The following is a 6204-nucleotide window of genomic DNA, read 5'->3' as shown; positions in this document are numbered from 1 at the left end:
TGCCTGCGAAATGAGATATTCCCTCCACAAAACTAGTGGTGCAACAACTGTGCACCTACCAGCAACAGGCAAGGCATTGTTACTGGGTATTCTACGGATAATGGACAAGGCCCTGTGCTTGAAGTTTGGAGGTAAATCTTGTAGTTCTTACTGTTTTTCATGTGGTGCTGTTGTTTTTTGGTTTTCTTTGTATTTGAGTTTCTATGTAAACTAAGTTTAAAAATAAGAGACTTGGGACAGAGAGATAGTCCATTTGGTAAGGCACTGGCTCTGCGATCAGCTGACCTCAGTTTGATCTTTCGTATCCCATATGATCTCCTAAGCATCTTCAGCAGTGATCCCTAGCACAGACCCAGGACTAATCCCTGAGCACTTCGGACTGTGACACAGATTCAACCTCCTACAAACAAAAGCTTTTTTTAAAAGAAAAATTACAGTCTTTTAAACTAATAAATGCCATACAGAGCTTAGCATTGTAATGTATTTTACTCTCAATTTATTCACTTTTATGGAAAAATAAGGAGATTAATATCATATAATAAGAGTATGAATGAAGTACTAATTCTGCATGATATTTGTGCTAAAGAAAAGTTTTTAGGTTTCATGATTTGTGACAGAATCTCTGAACCACAAGTGTATTCAGAACCTTGCTGTTCATTAATGGAAGGGAAAGTTAAAGAGGTACCATTACAATAAGAGTTCTGAAACTTCTTAAGAAAATAACAAAATACTAGTGTAAGACTTGTATTTTACTTTTAGTGTGGTAATTCTGGAGGACTGCTGAACTAGAACAGTGTAAAATGTGGCATTCCCTGCCACAGAGGCTGGTTGGAATTGGGGGGATGGGTGGTGGGAGGAATAATGGGACCCGTGGTTGTGGAGAATGGGCACTGGTGGAGAGATAGGTACTACATCATTGTATAAATGAAATCTAAGCACAATAATTTGTAAGTCTACAACTGTGCCTCAAGATGTTTAACTAATAAAAATTAAAAAATATATGAAATAACTAGGGAAAAATGTGGCATTCTTTTGTGTGCTCCTGAAGTTTCATTATATGAAACCTAGATATCCATTATACTATCATAACTTCCAATTTCCATTAGCAGATCTTATGTTGAGTGTGAAAATAACATGTTGTAAAATGAGTGAAGGGAGTAAACATGAACTTAGTTTAGTTAACTTCATTTCGTAAACTTAAAAATCTCAGTGTATTTAAATACCACCTGTCTATGGACAGTTTTCCTCTTTTTTGACCCCAATTTTTTAATTTTCTTTCCCTCCTCTCAGTTTAACTCACCTTGATAACTCGATTCTGTGATGGGTTGAGCAGACACAGAGAAATCGATTCCAGAGGAAGTGGTTGGTGTTTGGTTATTTGGGGGCCGGACCTACTTCAGAACCGTAACCATTTCTCTAGATGAGTTCCTGTAAGCTTGGGGGGCAGAGCCATTTTGTTCTGTGTATGACATGGAGTCATAGGACTGCAGGCCAGAAAGGAGAGTTCCCAGACCTCCTTGATGATTGTAATACACCTGGCTTCGGTCCTGGTAGGGAAGTGACAGACTTTGACTCTGATATGGATACTGAGACGGTGTTCTCTCAACAAGTCTGGCAGAAAGTGATGGGTACACAGACACCGTGTTGTAGGTATCTAGGGTTCTCTCATAGCGAGCTGCCTTAGACATGGAAGAGACAGCGGTGTCTTGGTTAAGGACAGTCACAGAAAAGTCTCCCATAGAAGACTTCTCTTCAGCATTTCCTGAATTATCCCATTCCAAAACACTAGTATAGGAAGAAGCTGAGGTGGATATATGACTCTGGATTAAACATTCCAGATAGCATTGTTGTGCTAAAATGTTGGTAAAGTTAGACACTACCCATCAGTGGTTGGAAAGAGGTGCCAGAGGCTGAGGGCAGGAGCCAAGCAGAACTACCAGCTGGAGCAGATTCTCTGGCGTAGTTGCAGACACTTCCTGTTAGGGAAGCTGCATCGTTCACCAAGGGAAGGGAATGCTGCCGAGTATGTGAAGTTCCAAATACAGATGGATTTTGAAAATTTTCTGTAAGGAACAATAGGATGATGAAAAAAATCTGTGAGACTAATAATCTCCTTCAATGCTCAGAGGAACAATATGAACTTAAAATTTAAGCCATCGAGATGCTTCTAGTAACAACAGTCAATTGAGTTTCCAAAATTTCAACAATTTGGGGTGATTCAGAGCCTGGAACCTTTTGGCACTTTGTATATTTGATATCGTGCTCCCAAATAAACACAGAACTCTAGAAGAACCAGGTGATCGTGTCTGTAACTGGATTTCTTGCTTACAGATAGTTTCTCCTTACCCCAGCAATGCCTGAAGCTTGCTCTCCTATTGACACATATGTTATTTCCTATAAGGGAAGCTTTTCCAAACTAGGAAGTCTAAGAGAATGGGCAACTTTCTCTGGACAAGAAGAAACCTGAGGGCCAGAAATGAAAAAGCGACTTCATGTTTTCCAATCATTTTTATTGGGTGTGGTAAGGAGTAGATTTTGGACCAATAACTGACAGTGATCGTGGGCTCTTTCTGGCTCTACACTCTGGAGTGACCCCTTATAACATTCAGAAGAGTGTATGCAGTGACAGAGATTCAACTAGATTGGCTATGTACAAGGCAAGTGCCTCATCCCCTCTCCAGTACTATCTCTCTGTCGCTTATGAATTTCCAAGTTACGGAACCTAAGCATGTGGACTTTTTTCCAGGACTCTGCATGACCTCTACATTGCAGAAACGGTTAGGAAGATACCTTACTTTAATATAGGCATTTGGGGTCTTTACAACTATTACAATTGTAATCATCAGGTTTCCATTTGACTTGTGCAATGAATATCTGTTAGTTACGGTTCACTTATGACTTAATCTTGTTGATGCATAGAAGTTTACCCTGAGTTTTTTTTTTTTTTTTTATATATTTTTTTTTTTTTATTAGTGAAAAACCATGAGGTACAGTTATAGGCTTACAAATTTTGTGCTTGGGTTTCAGTTATACAATGATCAAGTCCCCATACCTCCACCAGTGCCCGTCATCCATCCCCATGGGTCCCAGCATCCCCCCCCCCCTCATCCCCCCCCCCCGTCCCATCCTGCCTCTGTGGCAGGGTATTCCCCCTTGTTCTCTCTCTCTTCTTTTGGGTACTGTGTTTTGCAAGAGAGGCTTTGAGTGGCAATCATGTTTGGTCTATCGACTACTTTTAGCATGCTTCTCCCACCCTGGGAGGGCCCTCACAACACCCTTCATTTGGTAATCTCTTCTCTATCTGAGCTTCCTTTTCACCTAGAGCCTGTGGCTGGCCTTCCATTCATGGGGCAAAATTCCTGGTACTAATCTCAGCCATTCCTGTGTGTCACTCTCACTTTTTGTTGCTTTATGTTCCCCAGATGAATGCAATCTTTCTGTGTCTATCCCGCTCTTTCTGACTCATTTCGCTTAACATGATACTTTCCATGTAGTACCACTTGTATGTAAATTTCATAACTTCATCTTTTCTAACAGCTACATAGTACTCCATTGTGTAAATGTACCAAAGTTTCTTTAACCAGTCATCTGTTCTTGGGCACTCAGGTTTTTTCCAGATTCTGGCTATTGTAAAGAGTGCTGCAATGAACAAACAATTGCAGATGTCACTTTGACTATACCTTTTTGCCTCTCTGGGATATATTCCCAGGAGTGCTATAGCTGGGTCAAATGGCAGATCAAATTCTAATTTTTTGAGAGTCGTCCATACTGTTTTCCAAAAGGGTTGGACCAGCCGGCATTCCCACCAGCAGTGAAGGAGGGTCCCTTTCTCGCCACATCCGCGCCAGCACCGGTTGCTTTTGTTCTTGTGGATGTGGGCCAGTCTCTGTGGTGTGAAATGATATCTCATTGTGGTTTTGATCTGCATCTCTCTGATGATTAGTGATGTAGAGCATTTTCTCATGTGCCTTTTTGCCATTCGAATTTCTTCTTTGCGAAAGTTTCTGTTCATTTCCTCACCCCATTTTTTGATGGGGTTGGGTGATTTCTTCTTGTGGAGTTTAACCAGTACCTTGTATATCCTTGATATCAACCCCTTGTCGGATGTGTACTTGGTGAATATCCTTTCCCATTCTGTAGGCTGTCTTTGTATTTTGGTCACTGTTTCTTTGGAGGTGCAGAAGCTTCTTAGTTTAAGATAGTCCCATTTGTCTATCTCTGTTTTCACTTGCTCAGCCAGTGGCGTGACATCTTTGAAGATACCATTAGCTTCAATATCATGGAGAGTTTTGCCGACTTTGTCTTCAATAAACATTATGGATTCTGGTCTGATGTTGAGGTCATAAATCCATTTTGATCTTACTTTTGTGCATGGTGTTAGGCAGAGATCTGAGCCCACTTTTTTGCATGTAGCCGTCCAATTTTGCCAGCACAGTTTGTTGAAGAGGCTTTCCCTGCTCCATTTCACTTTTCTTGCCCCCTTATCAAAAATTAGATGATTATATGTTTGGGAGGAAATGTCAGTATATTCAACTCTGTTCCATTGGTCTGCAGCTCTGCTTTTGTTCCAGTACCATGCTGTTTTAATTATTACTGCCTTGTAGTAGAGTTTGAAGTTAGGGAGGTTGATTCCTCCCATTTTCTTTTTCCCAAGAATTGCTTTAGCTATTCGTGGGGGCTTATTGTTCCATATAAATTTCAGGAGTGTTTGCTCCATTTCTTTGAAGAATGTCATGGGTATCCTTATAGGGATTGCATTGAATTTGTATAGTGCTTTGGGAAGTATTGCCATTTTGATGATGTTGATTCTCCCCATCCATGAACAGGGGATATTTTTCCATTTCCTCGTGTCCTCTTTTATTTCCTGAAGTAGCGTTTTGTAGTTTTCCTTGTACAGGTCCTTTACTTCCTTAGTTAAGCTGATTCCTAGATACTTGATTTTCTGGGGCACAATTGTGAATGGGATTGTTTTCTTGATGTCACTTGCTTCTCTTTCACTATTTGCGTATAGGAATGCCATGGATTTTTGGGTATTGATTTTATAGCCTGCCACTTTACTATACAAGCCTATTGTTTCTAGGAGTTTCTTGGTAGAGGTTTTAGGGTTCTCTAAGTATAGTATCATGTCATCTGCGAATAGTGAGAGCTTAATTTCTTCTTTCCCTATCTGGATGCCCTTAATATCTTTTTCTTGCCTAATCGCTATTGCAAGTACTTCCAGTACTATATTGAACAGTAGTGGAGAGAGTGGGCATCCTTGTCTCGTCCCTGACCTTAGGGGGAAGGGTCTCAGTTTTTCCCCATTGAGGATGATGTTTGCTGTAGGTTTGTGGTAGATGGCTTTAACTATATTGAGGAAAGTCCCCTCTATCCCCATTTTGGCAAGGGTTTTCATCATGAATGGGTGCTGGATCTTGTCAAAAGCTTTCTCTGCGTCTATTGATATGATCATATGATTTTTATCTTTTCTTTTGTTGATATGATGGATTATGTTGATTGATTTCCGAATGTTGAACCATCCTTGCATCCCTGGGATGAATCCTACTTGGTCATGATGTATGATCTTTTTGATGAGTTGTTGTATTCTATTGGCTAGTATTTTGTTGAGAATCTTCGCATCCGTGTTCATCAGGGATATTGGCCTGTAGTTTTCTTTTCTTGTGGTGTCTTTGTTTCCTTTTGGTATTAGAGAGATATGGGCTTCATAGAAGCTGTTTGGGAGAGTTTCTGTTTTTTCAATTTCCTGGAAAAGCTTGAGAAGAATTGGCAATAGGTCCTCTTTAAATGTTTGGAAAAATTCGCTAGTAAATCCATCTGGGCCTGGGCTTTTGTTTTTGGGAAGACTTTTGATTACAGTTTCAATTTCCTTGATGTGAATGGGTCTATTCAGGTACTCTATATCTTCTTGATTCAGCTTTGGGAGATGGTAGAGATCCAGGAATTTATCCATTTCTTCTAGGTTCTCGTGTTTCGTGGCATAGAGACTTTCAAAGTAGTCTCTGATGATCTCTTGAATTTCTTTAGTTTCTGTTGTGATATCCCCATTCTTATTTCTGATTCGATTTATTAGGGTTCTCTCTCTCTGTTTCTTTGTGAGTGTTGCTAGTGGTTTATCTATCTTATTTATTTTCTCGAAGAACCAGCTCTTGGTTTCATTGATCTTTCGGATTGTTTCTTTGTTTTCCATGTCGTTGATTTCTGCTC

The sequence above is a fragment of the Sorex fumeus genome, unplaced genomic scaffold (genome assembly GCF_029834395.1).
Source record: "Sorex fumeus unplaced genomic scaffold, SorFum_2.1 ptg000032l, whole genome shotgun sequence".
Classification (NCBI taxonomy): Eukaryota; Metazoa; Chordata; class Mammalia; order Eulipotyphla; family Soricidae; genus Sorex; species Sorex fumeus.
This window is presented reverse-complemented; position numbering follows the sequence as displayed.